Below are 16,418 nucleotides of genomic sequence, written 5' to 3'. Positions count from 1 at the left end.
ATTTCAGAGGAGATCATACATTCAAAACATCAAAAGGAGGGCTGGTGTGAAGCCAGCCCCATGGAAGGTCAATGTCTCAGCTCAAGAACATCTTGAAGGAGGATGCAGGTTGGCTAATCTCTGTAGGAGGTCTCTGTAGTGGAGCAGTCTCTGGTTTTAGTCATCCAGAAGAAAGCCGCAGTTGGTTCTTCCTGCACACACTAAGGTTTAGCTAAAGGTTGTAAGCTCTCTACTGAAACCAGGGGAAGGCTCTGCCATTCTTCTCAGACCAACCCAGGGAAGGCTTTGCTCTTCCTGTGTGTTTGAGGCACTGGGGTCCTTTACGGCAGGTGCTCATGTCAATAATCCACATTACTCAGGACTTCATCTGTTCCCCACAGGTCGGGAACATAACGTGCCATCCTTCTGATGTGGGCTCACTTCCCAGGTGAGCGACCCTGGCAAGAGTGCCAGCTCACAAGGTCCTGGGAGGGAGCCGGTCAGCATCTGTGAAAGGCTTGAGCAGAAACTGAAGCCTTTCATTTCTTTCTTACACTAGGGAAGTGCTAATCCCACGTGAAAACACCTCCCAGACTTGCCCACAATGCTATTTTTAAAAAAAAAAAAACAAAACACAACACAACAAAACAAACAAAAACCTGTATCCTGTGAGCCAATTGAGCTAATAAATCAAAGCAATTGATTCCTATGGTGGCTGTTCAAGCTTGCACTCCCAGCAGCAATGCAGAAATGTTCTCTTTGCTCCATACAACCTCACCAGCATGAGCTGTCACTTGTGGTTTTGATCCTAGCCATTCTTACAAGTATAAGATAGAATCTCAAAGTTGTTTTGATTTGCATTACCCTAATGACTAAGGATGCTTAACATGTCTTTCTTTTTTTTTTTTTAATGTAATACTCTTTCTTTAACTTCAAAAACATTTCAGCATTCTAAACATAGAAAAAAATAACAGAATGTTGCCAATTGCATTTAGGTACAGAGGGTTCTTGAACTTCCATTGATGCAATAGGTCTCCGCTTTGCTGACAATGATGAGTTCTACAGTTTCTTTAAAATCTACTGCACTTAACTAAAGAAAAAACTCCAAACACTTCTCATGCCAGCTGACCTCTCCCCGTTTTCCACAACTATGAATGTCAGTGCAGAATGCTATGCCACTATAAACAAAAACAAGACAACCTGAAGCTAAATGGACATTCACCATCGAGCCTCACGGTGCGCGCCCCTATCTATAGCCTTCTGCAAAAGGCCTCTTCCCTTCACAGCCTCCACACCAAACAAGGAGCATCAAGAATCCATTTGGGTTGTTTTGTTCCTTTTACAAACTGTAGGTGTGTAGTCGACAACTCAGGATTTCTAGCCAATAACCATATAGTTAACACTACCTTACAAATTGAGAGCGAAATGTCAGAAACATCTTCAAATGCCTTGTCACACCATCAGCAACGTATACTGGAGGAAGCAGACGTGAGAGAGAGTGCCTTTTCATTTTAAAAATGTTTGGAGTTATGTACAACTTTGATACAGTTTCAGGGTGCTCTGGACACTCACAACTACTTCATGGAAACCGCTGACACTTTGAGAAACTACAATATGATTGTGATCAGATTTTGTAATTAAACCTAACAGGGGCAATAGGCACAGTCAAATAAGAGATGTGTCAATCACAGTGCTCTCCTACTAAAGCATTCACAAGGAGACAAGAATCTTTATTCATCTTCCTCCTCCTCTTCTCCTGTTCCCCTTCCTCCTCCTCTTCCTCTTCTTCCTCTTCCTCCTCCTCCTCTTTCATCTTTTTGTGGACAACTTTAGCAGAAGCCTTGGCGCCATCAAACTTCTCTTTAGACTTACAGCCAGCAACATCCTTCTCATACTTCTCCTTCAGCTTTGCTGGTTTGGTAATGTAAGGCTGCTTTTCACTGTCACTTAAGTTATTCCACATCTCACCCAGATGTTTTTTTTTTTTTTGCCACATCTCCAATGGAGATGCCAGAGTTTTGTGGATTTGACCTTGGGGTAAAACTTGGAACAGAATAAGAAAAAATCCAGCTGGAGGTCTTTTGGGTCCTTCTTCTTCTTGCTGCCATTAGCTGGCCCATAATCTTTTATCTCCCAACCATAGTGTACTTCGTCCGCCTTTGCTATTTCATCAAACTTTGATTTCTCTTTACTAGGCTTTGTCTTCCACCTCTCAGAGCACTTCTTGGGAAAACTCCGCAGAACTGACTGGAACCTCTGGGTTTCTCTTCTTATCTTCTTCCCTGCGTGACTGCACAAAAAAGGCATAAGCAGACATCTTGCCGTTTGGATTCTTGGGGTCACCTTTAGCCATCCTGACTGTATTGTTCACTGGTCTGGGCAGTGCAGGGCACGATGTGTGACTCAGCACTCCCCAGCCTCATGCTAGCTGCCTCCATGAGAGCTTCATCTTAACATTCCTTTCTTTCTCAGCATTTGAGATTCCTCTATTGAGAATTTTGTCAATAGATAATTTTAGATCTGTAACCCATTATTTAATTAGATTATTTGGGGTTTTAAAAAATGTCTATTCTCTTAAGACTTTATATATTTTGGATATTACGCCTCTATCAGATGAGGCATTAGTAAAAATCTTTTCCCATTCTGTAGGCTGCTGCTGTCAAATTGATGATGTCTTTTGTCTTACAGAAGCTTTTCAGTTTCATACGGTCCCATTTATCAATTGCTGATCTTAGTGCCTATGTTATTGGAGTTCTGTTTAGAAAGTCTTGTGCCGGTGCATTCAATTTCTCATCTATCAGTTTCAAGTTACCTGATATTATGTTGAGGTTTTTGATCTACCTGAGCTTGAGTTCTGTGCAAGGTGATAGGTACAGATCTATTTGCATCCTTCCTTATGCTGTGGTTCTGGTCCAGTTAGACCAGAACCATTTGTTGAAGATGCTATTTTTCTCAGTGTGTATTTCTGTCTTCTTTATTAAAAACCAGGTGGCCATATGTGTTTGAATTTATGTCTGATCTTCAGTGAGATTCCATTGAACAATGGGTCTGTTTTTATGCCAATACCATTTGGTTTTTTAATTACAATAGCTTGATAGTACAACTTGAAATCAAGGATGGTGATACCTCCAGCAGTTATTTTATTATTCAGGATTATTTATCTATCCTGGATTTTTTTGTGTGTTTTTCCACATGAAGCTGAAAATGGTCCTTTCTAGTTCTGTGAAGAATTGTCTTGGGATTTTGATAAGAATTACATTGAATCTGTAGATTGCTTTTGGTAGGATGGTCATCTTTGCTATGTTAATCCTACCAATCCATAAGCAAGGGAGATTTTTCCATCTTCTGATACTTCCTCAATTTTTTTTTTCTTCAGACTTGATGTTCTTATCGTACAGGTCTTTCACTTGCTAATTTAGAGTTACCCAAAAATATTTCATAGTACTTGAATCCATTGTAAAAGGTATTATCCCCTGATTTCTTTCTCAGTATGTTTGTTATTTGTATACAGGCACGCTATTGGTTTTTTTTTTTTTTGAGTTAATCTTGCATGCAATCATTCTGCCTCTTTCTTTTGAATCTTTGACACAATGGTGCTCAAACTCCTAGCAGAAGAGTTACATTTAGATGACATCTTAACTTGCCATCATCTTAAGTAGCAGGAGTAGCTACAGCTTGACTGCAGCCCTCTGTGCAGAGGCTTTATAACTGCTGGGTTCTCCTGGGAGGCTCTGCTTGTGGGCTGGTAGGACCTGCTAGGAAAATTATTCTTCAAAATCACATGTTCCAAGTTCCTTCACCCTCACATTTTGTCTTATTCTTCCTTGTACTACAACCAAGTAAAAAGTTTCCCATTTTACAGACTGGTAAACTGTGGTTTGACAAGATTGCTGTCCCAGAGATAAGTGGGTTCCTTGGCTTCAATCCTAAACTCTGTTCTGTGTGATTGCAGCTTTGTCTTCCTACAGGGCTGAGTTTTTGCAAATGGAAGTACATTGAGTGTTTTCTATCATCTTCAAACAAAGCTAATAATATTCCACAGTGAACACAAGACCAGGATGAAGATTCTCAGCCCAGAGACTTCTGGGATTTATGTGATAGGTAATTGCAGGTAGACTGGCTTCCCTGGGTAGTTAAGTTTTAGGAATGACAAATGATTTTTAATTTCTCTCTCTCTCTCTCTCTCTCTCTCTCTCTCTCTCTCTCTCCTTCCCTCCCTCCCTCCCTCTCTCTCCTTCCCTCCCTCCCTCCGTCTCTCCTTCCCTCCCTCCCTCCCTCTCTCTCTCTCTCCCTCCTTCCTTCCTTCCCCCTCCCTCCCTCTCTCTCTCCTTCCCTCCCTCCCTCTCTCTTTCCCTCCCTCCTTCCTTCCTTCCCCCTCCCTCCCTCCCTCTCTCCTTCCCTCCCTCCCTCTCTCCTTCCCTCCCTCTCTCCTTCCCTCCCTCTCTCCTTCCCTCCCTCCCTCCCTCTCTCTCTCCCTCCCTCCTTCCTTCCCTCCCCCTCCTTCCCTCTCTCTCTCCCCTCTCTCTCTCTCTCTCTCTCTCTCTCTCTCTCTGTGTGTGTGTGTGTGTGTGTGTGTGTGTGTGTGTGTGTGTGTGTGTGACTATATGGAGTGCCCATGAAGGCCAGAAAAGGGTCTCAAATCTCTTGAAGCTGGAGTTCCGGGGAGTTGTGAACTACCTGATATGGGTACAAGTATCTGAGTTTAAAACTTTGGAAGAACAGCATGCACTCTTAACCACTGAGCCATCTCTCCAGTCTTGATAAGTAAACTTTTTAAAGTTGTTTATAAGATAAGTATGGCTCATTTATGGAAAATAATTTTTTAAAGATTTATTTACTTATTTTATGTATATATGAGAACATGGTAGCTCTTCAGACACACCAGAAGAGGGCATCAGATCCCATTACAGATGGTTGTGAGCCACCATGTGGTTCCTGGGAATTGAACTCAGGACCTCTGGAAGAGCAGTCAGTGCTCTTAACCACTGAGCCGTCTCTCCAGCCCCTATGGAAAATAATTTAAGATGTACATAATATTTATACTTGATCTCGACCAAAGGGCTAAGAAATGATCAAAACAAAATTTTAAACTATTTCTCTTAGCTACTGTTCTATAAGGAGATACTTTTCACAGGGACGCTAGGAAAGATGCCTTACAGGCAAGACTCCGCCCATCAAGGACTCCAGTTATAAAACTACAGATTTACTTGAACAGAGAAAGGCTGAAGTGGGAATTCCAGTCAGGGATGCCCTGCTTGAAAACAGCTGCCTACAGAAGGAGTTCTGCAGTTGAGCCCCCGAGGCACACAGAAGCCACTGTAACTGTGGTAGCAGAGGGCCAGATGACACCTCAAGCTGGCAGAACATGGCAATGTTGTCCTTGTGGTTCTGCAGGATGCAAAATAAAGGAGATACAGGGTTGTGGAGGTTTGCATCAAGGTTTTGGAAACATGCTGAGCCAGACATCGTGTAATAGGGCTATGTCTGACAGAAGGTGCATGAAGCTGACAGTGAAGAGAACGCTAGGGTTGCTATGCAGGGCCCAGGATGTTGGAGATTCCAGGAACATGGGATATCTGTGTAGGAACCTGCAGACATAGCTCAGGAGAGATGCTACATGCGCTGCAGTGCACCGGTCCTGCCGGTGGGAAGTTGAACAATCCTCTGAGGAGGGAAATGAGGATTATAGGGAAGATGGACAAGAAGACTCAGAGACAAAAGTTAAAAATTGGGAGGGTTTCGGGTTTATACCACACCAGCCCTGGATGTATTTCTTATAGCCTTGATATCCTTTACAGTATTGTGGGAAACAATACTAGCAGAGACCGTGGCTGACGTGCACAGGGTATTCGTTCCCATCTGAGGCCTCCCTGTTCCTTCCATCAAGATTAATAGAATATTCGTCCCTTGCCTTGAGTTCCAAGTGTAGCTTCTCTTATCATTTCACGTGTCAGCAAGCCAGGAAATCTGCCAGCAGGCCCTGGCCTGCCTTCACTCTGCCTGATAGGCAGATTTTCACAGAAGCAGGCAAAATGGCTCCGGATACTGTAGGTGACAGAATTGCCAGAGATGGACCCAGCACTGTTTCTACCAGACACTGCAATGACGTTGCAGATGACACTGCAAACCCTAGATGCTGAGCCTCTAGCTGAAGGATTTGATGTTTCCCCTTTGGGGTTTTGGGTTTGCTTTGGTCTGAGCTTTCCTCGCTCTGCCCTAGCCTGTGCCTTTTGGGATGAGACTGTTATTCTGTGCAGTTGTACATTGCAAATATGAAACTACTGTTTTTGTAGAGTGGCTCATAGTCAAAAGAGTGTCATGAGTTTCCTGGACTTGTGATCAGTGTTGGGATTATTAAGATTTTGCAGACTCTAACAGATGAATAAAACACATTTTGCATTATGAGAATATCATGGGCTTTTGAAGATCAGCGTAGAAAGTTATGGATTAAAATCACTGAGAAGTGGATATTAATTAGCCCAGAAGCTCTGAATACTCAAGACATTATTAGCATATCAAATAATTCCCAAGAAGAAGGAAGGAGAGGGCCCTGGTCCTAGAAAGGCTTGATCCAGCATTGTAAGGGAGTACCAGTACAGAGAAATGGAAGGGGGGTGATTGGAGAATGGGTGGAGAGAAGAGGGCTTATGGGACATATGGGGAGGAGGGAACCAGGAAAGGGGAAAACATTTGGAATGTAAACAAAGAATATAGAAAAAAAGTAGTATATTTAGGTGTGAAGGTGACATGCCAGTCTTCATTGTCAACTTGATTGGATATAGCATCACTTAGTCACCTCTGGATATGTCTAAAGGTTTTCCCAGACAGATTTCAGTGAGGCAGGAAGACCCACCGGGAGTATGGATGGTACCATCTCATGGAGTCTTAGACTGAATAAAAAGGCAAATGGAAAGTCTAATAAGTCCCAGAATTCATTTCTCTATTTTCTGACCAGCTACAATGTGCTTGGGTACCACACACTCTGACTACCATGACTTCCAGAACTGTGAAGGATTGGGTCCTCAAAACTTGAGCCAAATAAATCCTTCCTTCCTTCCTTCCTTCCTTCCTTCCTTCCTTCCTTCCTTCCTTCCTTCCACTGCTATTGTTAGCTATTTTGTGACAGAAATAATACAAAAACTAATATACATAGGTTCATTTTTGTTTTTGTTTTTGCTCTCCCATTGACTTAAAGTTAAGAGAACTACATATAGAAGTAGATAAAAATCATCATTTGATAATAACAAAAACTGTAATGATGTAACAAAGAACCCCTCAAGGTTCACCCTTCTTCCTCCTTGCTCTGAATGCAAATGTCCTCCTGTAACAAACATAGAGGCCATGGAGCCCATGAGCTCATCAGTTCTATGTGTGACTTAGACTGGGCAATGGCTAAAAGACATCTCAGGCGTTAAGTTGACTTGAGTCTGAGCCCAGCTCCTTTGCGGTTGCAGCCTGAGAGAGTTTTCTTAACCCACCATAACTAAACCAATGAATCCTAAAGCCATTGTAGCCATGCTCCGTGCCCTTCTATTCACTCCCTGCCTCTCCACTGTAATCACTGCCACCTTTTGTTGGAACCATAGATGCCTTTAGCCGTGCTTCCCCTCCTTCCTGTCTTTTTTTGGCTATTCAGATGATCCGTCAGCTTTGTCTGAGAGCAGCAGAAAATCCAAACCAAGCACATTATACCAGTTTTTTCTCCTCCTTGTATGAAAATGGAAGTCCATTATAATATCTAAAATTCAAAGGACTGACAGTTGCAGGTCTCTGAGGATGTGGATCGACTGGTATGCAAACTCACCCTGAGAGTCAAATAAGTACCTGATGCCCACTCGTGCTCCACGGACTCTCACTAAACAGCTAGCCATTTATCTCCTGGGTATTTACTCAGAGATACAAAAGTCTCTGAAAATGTTTGTAGCAGTTTGTCTCACACCAGTCCTAAACAACAAGGCTCCTTATCAAATGTCTATCAAGTGGTGAACTCGTTAAGCAGTGTTGGTGAATTTATACATTCAACTTGGCCATAAAAATGAATAAACTTGATACTGCAACATAAATGGATCCCAAAATAAATATACATGATGAAAGACTCTAGACACCCAAGGGTGTGACTCAATTTAAAGGTAAATTAATTCAATTCACCTTTAACTCAGGTCGGAAGTGAAGAGCAGCTAATAGTGACAGACGCCCTACAGGATGAGTTAGTGTGACGAGTGGGAGAGGGGAATTCCAGGGGCATAGTAGTTGATCATGGTGACTGTGACGGGGTAACAGAAACATTCTCACCTTGGTCATTGTGGTCTTTAGAAGGTTTTATGTATAAAAGTCAGATCATACCAATCAGTACATTTTAAAGATATTTTTATGTGTACATGTAAGTGTGTGCATGTATGTATGTGCACCAAACACATGCATAGCTCTTTAGAGACCAGAAGGAATCATGGGAAACCCCGGAGGTGGAGTTGCAGGCAGTCGTAAGGCTCTTGATGTGGGTGCTGAGAGCTGAACTTGGATCCTCGGAAAGAACAAGTACTCTCAATGGCTGAGCCATTTCTTCAGCTCCAAACAGTACATTTTAAATGGGTCCTGTTTTTGCATATGTAAAATGTGACTATTGTTCATGTGATGGTGTACACCAGGTGAGCACCCACTGAAAGACACGCTCAGCAGCTTCATATTTCATGTAATCATTTGCCCTCCGTCCTGGATCTTCCTTTAAGATCCCACCTATGTGAGGAGCGGAAACCTTCCTGTAAATAAATACTGCTTCCGTGCTGGGGCGGGAAGGGAATGAAACTCATGGGCGTAAAAGTTACTGGAAAGTAGTTCATCATCCACTGTTTCCCTTTAAGAAGGACTGGAATTACTTTGATCTGCAACAGGATGTGTGTGTGTGTGTGTGTGTGTAGCTGGAAGCCCAGGGGACAGTGGCTACATGCTGTGACATGTTTACATTGTTCCTTTAATGGACAGGACAGGCAGCATTGATCTGTTGGTCATTCTCCAGTGTACAGAACTGATTTTGAATGCAGGCCACTTAACAGCAGTGCTTTGATGGGATAATTATAGGATAGTCACGGATTAAAAAAATCTAGGTTCTCCACTGGGCACTTCCTGCTCAGCCAACTGTACCATAAGCAAACATGAAAGCATTTCTTTATACTTTGTTGTTTATACAAAGTGACCTTGATTTATGAAACTTTGCCTCAGTGATTTCTATCATCAGTGGGTTCTCATAAGTTTAAAAGGGGATTATTTTTATTTTGTTGAAGAAATAAATAGAAGACTGGAAATGTGAACAGGAGAAGAGGTCAGTGCACCTGGGAAGAAAGAAGGAAGGAAGGAAGGAAAGAAGGAAGGAAGGAAATCTCGGTTCACGGAGAGAGCTGTAGCCCACATGGCCCCTCCCCTCGGGAGGTGGGCGGTCCCAATCCAGTCCATTCATGGCTTATTTCATGCACTTTGCCCTAGCCACCCACATGGTTTACTTAGTAAGACAGATTCTATTTTAAACAAATGTATTTACAAGACAAACTATTCGGGTCAGGAACTTTTCTATTCTGCTCTCTGAGACGTTTAAGGTAACACCTAGGAGGGTCTAAAAATGGTCTTTGAATGGATAGATTTTATTATCATCCATGGGAGAAGTGTATTTTTCTAAGTTGTTATAAATATACAACAGTTACAAGCATAAATATTTATGAATTAACCCTGGGTAGAGTCCTTTTGCTAACCCTGGGTAGAGTCCTTTTGCTAACCCTGGGTAGAGTCCTCTTGCTAACCCTGGGTAGAGCCCTCTTGCTAACCCTGGGTAGAGCCCTCTTGCTAACCCTGGGTAGAACCCTCTTGCTAACCCTGGGTAGAACCCTCTTGCTAACCCTGGGTAGAGCCCTCTTGCTAACCCTGGGTAGAGTCTTCTTGCTAACCCTGGGTAGAGTCCTCTTGCTAACCCTGGGTAGAGTCCTCTTGCTAACCCTGGGTAGAGCCCTCTTGCTAACCCTGGGTAGAGCCCTCTTGCTAACCCTGGGTAGAGCCCTCTTGCTAACCCTGGGTAGGGTCCTCTTGCTAACCCTGGGTAGAGTCCTCTTGCTAACCCTGGGTAGACTCCTCTTGCTAACCCTGGGTAGAGTCCTCTTGCTAACCCTGGGTAGAGTCCTCTTGCTAACCCTGGGTAGAGTCCTCTTGCTAACCCTGGGTAGAGCCCTCTTGCTAACCCTGGGTAGAGTCCTCTTGCTAACCCTGGGTAGAGCCTTCTTGCTAACCCTGGGTAGAGTCCTCTTGCTAACCCTGGGTAGAGCCCTCTTGCCCATCACCAAGGTTTTCCCGCAAGCCATGCTTCACCCAGCAATCATCATTTCTTCCTTGTAAGTCTTCTTGCTCACCGGGCTCACACCTGTGCTTCCTGTTGTTTTGACCCATCAGTGTACCCACAGCACATTGCACCATAGAGTGAACACCTGTAAAAATGAGTAGCTTATCTTATTTAGCCTTTAGCAGCAACCTGAACTTGGAAATTATTGCCCCAGGAAGGAAGAAACCAAGGCACTGAGAAGGCAAATAACTTGGCCAAGGTCATAGAACGTAAAAGTAATGACGTCCAGATATGATACAAGCAATCCAACCCAGAAACCCTCATTTTAAAATATCTCACTGTGTTGTGTAGTATTCTCTGCTCCAGCCACAACCACCTCACCTGTCAATTTAAGACAGATTTTTTTTTAAAAAGTATAACTTTTCTCAGTATTATTGAAATGCATTGTAAGCTAGGGAACAGTAAAGAAACCACCAAAATGGCTGCTCTATGATTTTGGGAGAAATGTTTTTATTATGGGTATGAGAGAAAGAACAGCTCAAAGCATCTAGAAGAGTCTAGATTGGAGAGAGAGCAGCAGACTAGACATGGCCAGGGCTGGGGAAGCTGGATGTGGAAAAAACACTCAGGTTATAAGAAGGAGCTATGAGGAGGGAGGGAGGGAGGGAGGCCTGGGGGGTCACAGTAAAGGAGGAAATGGTGAGGAGGCTGAGGTGTGTGACCAGCACAGATAAACGGGGACTGAAGGGTCCACGAGGCCGGCATGGGACAGGAACACTGGCCCTTTACATAACCACCAGACATCTTTTTGTGATCTAGCTTGAACTGACTCAATTTTGGCTCCAAGTTAGTGGGCCTGACCTTTTTGGGGGGAGCAGGATATCCCTGGACATGACACACATTATCTGGACTCCATCCTGAAGGTTGATGCCCAACCCCCCAGATTCACATGTTAAATTCTGATCTCTAGAATGACAGCATCAAGAACCAGGATTTGTGGGTGATTGAGTGATTGGGAATTAGATGAGTAGATTTCAGGGTTCCTATCAAGGAGCTGGAGGGAGCTTGCTTCACTCACTACACACACACACACACACAAAAAAAACAAAAACAAACAAACAAAAAAAAAACCACTGCATCTACTGACTCCTTGATCTTGAACTTCCACGCTCCAGTGTGAACAACCAATGTCTACCATTTACAAATTACTCAGTCTAAGATATTTTATAAATGGATTAGGACAATATTTGTATATTTTTAACATATTTTTTTAAAAAAAAAAAAAAACTAAAAAGCAAAACAAATCCATTCAGTTCCCATGGTGGTTTCCATACAGTTTCAGTGCTCACTCATTTCCCTCTCTTGCCTCCTGGACTGTGCGCAGACTCCCTCCTTGTGCCGAATTCTCCCTCCTGGCTTCACTGCTGGGAAGTCACTGGCATACTGTTCTGTCTATACACCTTCCTGTATCAATTTGCTGCTTGCCTGTTCATTAACCACTGATGGCTGCATCCTGCTTGGAAGTTAAGATTCAGCCAATGGATTCTTTGGAGGTTAGGACTGAGTTTAATCTTACAGTAAGGCTAGATCAGCCTGGTCTACAGAGTGAGTTCCAGGACAGCCAGGGCTACACAGAGAAACCCTGTCTCGAAAAACAAACACACAGAAAAGACTAGATCAAAATAATTGTTTTTGCAATGAATTCATGAAATTCTTAGGCAAATGGATGGATCTAGAGAACATCATACTAAGTGAGGTAACCCAGACTCAAAAGGTGAATCATGGTATGCACTCACTAATAAGTGGTTATTAACCTAGAAAACTGGAATACCCAAAACATAATCCACACATCAAATGAGATACAAGAAGAAAGGAGGAGTGGCCCCTGGTTCTGGAAAGACTCAGTGAAACAGTATTCGGCAAAACCAGAACGGGGAAGTGGGAAGGGGTGGGAGAGAGGACAGGGGAAGAGAAGGGGGCTTACGGGACTATCGGGGAGTGGGGGGGCTAGAAAAGGGAAATCATTTGAAATGTAAATAAATTATATCGAATAAAAAAAAATAATTGTTTTTGGCAAAGAACATCCCTTTCTCTCCTTAATAAGGCCAAAGGTAGACAGCCTTCCTCTCTTAAAGTCCTTCCTCTTCTGTGGCCATTAAAATCCAGCCTCAACTCTTGCTACTGCTGTTATTTGCTGACCAGAACCAGATGGTAAGACCCTATTGTTGAAGAGCGTACAGGCTTTGGCAAGACATAAAGACGGCAAGTGAGGTCGGAGCTAGAAGCTTCCTTTCTGTGCTCACTTTTCATGGTGCTGGAGAGTGCTGGCTGCCTTGGTGGGAGTGTTGTTCTCAACCGTCTTCTTGAGCTGTAGACCCCGTGTGCTGTGCTACCAACTTGACAGGCACACGATGCCCACAAGCACAATAGTGAGTGGCATGACTGCCACAAGGGCGACAAACCACTTCCTGATTGTATTTGAGGCCTGTGTCACAGGAGGGAATTCACGTCTAGTTCTGCAAAATGGTTAAAAGTTGTGACTAGAGAGGTCATTGGCCCTAGTGAGGAAGATACTTCTTTAAAAAAAAAAAACAAAAAGCCTGTGTGTGTGTGTGTGTGTGTATTTGTATGTCTGAGTGTGTGTGTACCTGAGTGTGTGTGTGTGTGTATGAATGTGTGAATGTGTAAGTCTGAGTGTATGTATGTCTCAGTATGTTTGTGTGAGTGTGTGAGTGTGTATGTGTGTGTATGTGTGTGTGTGCCTGAGTCTGTGTGTGTGTGTGCATGTGATATGTGTGGGTACATGCCAGAGCACACAGGTGGAAGTCAGAATACAACTTTGTGGAGTTGGTTCTACTTATACTTGGGTTCCCAGGATCCAACTCAGGTTACCAGACTTGCTTGGCCAACACTTTTACCCACTAAGCCATCTTGCTGGCCCCATGTTTTGATAAATGGGTATAATGCGCTCATCATATGGGTCCTGAATGGCTATGCTTACAGACTACTGCTGCTGTAGCTGTGGTGACGGAAGCTCTTTGGTTTGCAGTGGGTATGGGGTTATTGAAGAGACGTAGAACTGGACAGAGTGCTGAGGAAAAGTGCCTGTCGAATGCTCAGTCATAAATTGGACATTTACATCGGCTCTTCCAGTTCTCAGAGAACATCTTGGAAGAAAGTGAAGAAAGAAAGAGCCAAAGGGAGGAGGTGCTGTGGAATGAGGTCTTCCTGGTGGACATGGCTGATGCACTCCTGAACTTGAGCTGTGATCACAAGACTGGGCCTGTTAGCATTCTGCCCTGGACTAGGTAGGGGCTTCCAAGGACCCCAAGTCTCCCTGAAGTTAATGATTGCTGAGGGAGGGGAGAACCTTGTCTTCAGTGATAAAGCCACAAGTAACTTACCCATACACATACAATTAACCCTCACCTATACTCCTACAAATAACCCTTGTCAGACTCAGAAAAGAGAAAGAAGAGTCTTACCTCACAGTCTGAGATGGCTGTCAAAGTTCTAGCCATTGTGTCCCAGTTTGTATACAAGACGTCCCCTTAAGATAAACCTGTCAGATGACCACATTCAACCAACAGGGAAGTATAGTTTCTTTGGGGGCCAATATAGTAGACATCTTAAAATATTCATTTATTTATTTTGTGCCACAGGACAACTTGTAGTAGTTGATTCTCTCCTTCAATCATGTGGGTCCCAAGCATTGAACTCAGTCTGTCAAGTGGGTACCATTACCCACTGAGCCACCTTGCTAGCCCCCTATATTATGTATTTTGTTAAAGCTAAAGAAGGCAGGGCTACCCAGTCATTTGCCAAGCATTGAGAGTCCTTTTCAACCAAGCAGCCACACTGCTTTCTAAAATGCTGTCAACAGACCTGCAGCTCTGAAATCTGTCCCTTTTAGCTCTCTTCATTATTGCTGCTAAGAATCTGGAGCTCGTCCCCACCTCCCTCCTGTGGTGACTTGACGTCAGAGCCCTTGCACCCACAGCACGTTTGCCTGAAAGCATGTTTGCTTATACAGCTATAAATGAGGTACAGAGAGAGCAATTAGCTTCCCCAAAGTCACACAGCCAGGGAGGGATGGAACCAGGACTCTATCCTATGCTCAGAACTTACCGTGTTAAAAGAATGACTAGACACCAAAGGTGGTCTCATAATTCAAAGATCTGCTGACATCATATGGACTATGCCTGCTGCTTCACCCCAACATGAAGCGTTCTTGGCATGGGATGTCCTTGACCCTGGCCACTGCTAGCCACTGTTAGCCTCATTAGCAGCTTAGCCATCGATTTCTGTCACCAATTCCCTTTTAATAATAAATTCCTACCTTGGCCATAATGGAAATGAACTCTACCAGGAGTGGTGGTGCATCTTTAATTCCAGCAATGGGGAGGCAGAAGGAGGATCTCTGAGTTTGAGACCAGCTTGGTTAAAAGCAACTTCTTGGGCACCAAGGGCTACAGTGAGAAATCCTGCCTTGAGAAACTTGAAATAAAAAAAAAAAAAAAGGAAGGAAGGAAGGAAGGAAGGAAGGAAGGAAGGAAGGAAGGAAGGAAGAAAGGAAGGAAGGAAGGAAACAGACTTCATCGGGGGCTTTGTTTATCTGGGGGTTGCAGAGCTCATTCACATCCAACACTCCTTGGTGGCCGGATGGGGAAACTGAGCCAAGGCTGAAGACACCGCCTCTGGCCAGCCCACTCCCCCCACCCACATTCTGTGTTTAGTCCAGTGCATGGCTTGATAATGTGTTTCAGTTTATCGTCAGTATTTACAGACTGAAACCTGCTGCAGAGTCTGAATGCGGGGCTGCTCTGGAAGCACACAAGGGCTTTGGAAATTGTGAGTCTGCCTGCCCACGGGCTCGAGCTGCCAAGGTCGAGTGCAGCATGTTCTGTGTGGGTCAGCACAGATTCTTCTTTCCCATTACCGGAACCCCGGCAGCCACGTTAGTTTTCCTTACTAGCTTGCCTCAAATGACAATAATGGCACAGAGTGTGCTTGTACTTAATGCTGTGTGTCACAGTGGAAGAAGCACTGTTGTTCTCCCCAGGAAATTGAGGACCACATTAATAGTTGGTGCTGGGTCTCATTCTGGCTTCTGAGTCTGCTTTAAAGTCCTGTGTAAACACCTCCCTTTGCAGGCCTTAATGTGTGTGTCCTGCTTTGAAAGGACAAAGAACAGAGAGGAGACCTGTTCTGATGCGTTCTGCCACCTGAGGCCCACACAGCTCCTTTCCGTGGCCAATAGCAGGACGCAGGAAAAAAATTGTTTTTCTTCTTACTCTGAACAAAGTTGAACTTGAGTTGAGAGCAAAAGGACCCAGTGAGGCTTGGCAGTGTCTCTGGGGACCTCCGAGCTGGCTCTGGCAAACAAACGACCTTATCTCTCTTGGAAAAGAGAATTGAATTCTGTTTGGACTGCAACTGACTTGTACTTAACGTGCAAGCCACTTGAACTGAGGACTCAAATCATTTAAAGCAGTGGGCTGGGTCACTAACAGGAGCCAAGACACTCAGCATCTTCGTGGCACATCCACAGTGGGCAACAGGCTTCCCGAGACCCCTCTGGGCTACCCAATTCACAGTCTGACAAATGGAACCTGTCCTACCAAGGGAAATTAATTTGTTCGGGTTATTTTGCTCAATAGCCTCAGGAAACTGAACCATCTTTATACTCCAGTGCTCAGGGGAGAAACCTCCATGGATCAGAGACAGAAAGAATTATGGCGGCTGCGGGTGTGTGGCATGGTACCCGCAAGCCGTAAACTGAAGATGCTCGTTGAGCCTTTTCGCTTTCTGGTTCCTAGAGCTGTGCATGTGGCAGTGGGTGGTTAAGGTAGTTTTAACTCTACCACAGGAATTGAGAGGACTTAAATGGGCCGAAGCTAGGACTTCTGGACCCAGCTGGGACATGTGGTCAGAATGAGAGCTCATTAAAACCTCCCCAAGCTCCGGAGTTAGAATCTGGTTGAATGGCTATGAGCAGGTCTCCCTGTGAACTCGCGGCCACTCCCCTTCTCAGAGCACTCAATCCCCATGAGCACCGATCCCGCTCTTGCTGCCTTGACTATACTTCTATGCAAGTCACTTCCGTCTGAAAACACAGATG

The 16,418-nt window shown here is 44.1% G+C and overlaps 1 pseudogene; it reads right to left on the bottom strand.

Annotated features, from left to right (window-relative positions):
- Positions 1 to 1,660: 1,660 nt before the first annotated feature.
- LOC127684868 (high mobility group protein B3-like) lies at positions 1,661 to 2,332 on the bottom strand (annotated as a pseudogene).
- Positions 2,333 to 16,418: the final 14,086 nt, after the last annotated feature.

Source organism: Apodemus sylvaticus, chromosome 5 (assembly GCF_947179515.1).
Source record: "Apodemus sylvaticus chromosome 5, mApoSyl1.1, whole genome shotgun sequence".
Classification (NCBI taxonomy): domain Eukaryota; kingdom Metazoa; phylum Chordata; class Mammalia; order Rodentia; family Muridae; genus Apodemus; species Apodemus sylvaticus.
The sequence above is the reverse complement of the archived record's forward strand: the minus strand, read 5'-3'. Positions and strand labels throughout refer to the sequence as shown.